This window comes from Lycorma delicatula, chromosome 12 (genome assembly GCF_047948215.1).
Source record: "Lycorma delicatula isolate Av1 chromosome 12, ASM4794821v1, whole genome shotgun sequence".
Lineage (NCBI taxonomy): Eukaryota > Metazoa > Arthropoda > Insecta > Hemiptera > Fulgoridae > Lycorma > Lycorma delicatula.
Window position 1 is genome coordinate 4,402,067 of NC_134466.1, and position 1,368 is coordinate 4,403,434.

Sequence of the window (1,368 nt, forward strand, 5' to 3'; positions counted from 1 at the left end):
ATACTAAAAACGTGGCTTATCATAAAGATATATTAAAAATTATGATTTACAAAACTAAATAATAAATTACTATACATATGTAATAATTAGATCTAACTAACATTAAGTAAAATCTTTCTTTCTTTTATTTTTGTTTATATTTGTACGAATGATTAAATCTAAAATTCCTAAAGTACATCTATAAACATACTTAAATAAAACTTAAAAAGTTGTTTAATCTAATTCCTATCTTAAATCTTAAACTTTATATGAGCAGCATTCTCTAAATGATGTACTTTACTTATTTTTAATTTATTGGAGAATTATGGTACCTAAACACTAAATACTATGCGCACCGACTTATGATTTCTGCTGATTTTGGCTGACCATTTTGTTTAAATGATGGTGTTTGGTCAATGAAACTGTTTGCTGGTGGGGATGAATTAGGATCTGAATCTTTTATGAGATCATCTTTATCGATACTTAGTACTGGTATATTTTGCTGCCTTGTTAAATTTCTTTGGAAAAGAGGAAAGAGGTATTCCTTTTGATAAGTCAGGAGGATGAGGTAAAGCAAATCGAAGCTTATCCCAAAACCAAGGATCACCCCATTTTAGGCATGTGTTCATTGATACATATGCTTTAAGTTCAGGATCTAAATTATAGTTATACGTGAATCTTCAACTGACCGTGCTATTTGACTTGGTATATAATCACTTATAATCCAATCTCTATAATGTAAACGTAACTTAAATTTAGGTGTGCCATTCTCCAGCCCTGGAACCAAATGTTTTATCACAAAATCTTCATCTCGGTGAGAATAACTTATGAAAGCATCTTACAGCTTATCACGATCTAGTTCATCTTCAATAACAAACCAAAGAAATATCTGATGTGCATAAAGCCAAACTTTTATTTCTTAATTATATTGATAGTAGAGAGCTATAAGAACACCTACTATGAGCCCAAGAACAGCTATAAGAATGCTAATAATTATTACGCCTGCTGTAGATGTAGGACAAATTTCATTTACTGTTAATTCGGGTATAGATTTTCCTCCCAAGCAAGTTACATTATTCAGATTGTCGATCTGAAATATAAAAACAATAGACAGATTAATAATCATATTTAAAAGATATTAAGACAGAAAAAAAATCTTGTAAATTAAGAAGTCGTTTAATAAAAATCAAGTTCATCAAATGCAAATCGCTATAAATCTTAGTTATTTTCAAAAGATATATTTTGTGATTTTTAAATATTTTATTTTTAAAATTATTCTTTGTAAAAAATAAACATATACTTACTAGAAAGTCACTACAAAGGACATTAAAGTTCAGTTTTTGACCATTTTAGGAGATAGTCTGTTTAACACTAGTAAAGTGCATTCTA

General features: G+C 28.2%; 1 pseudogene; it reads right to left on the reverse strand.

The window, feature by feature from the left end:
- Window positions 1-452: 452 nt before the first annotated feature.
- LOC142333340 (protein toll-like) lies at window positions 453-892 on the reverse strand (annotated as a pseudogene).
- Window positions 893-1,368: the final 476 nt, after the last annotated feature.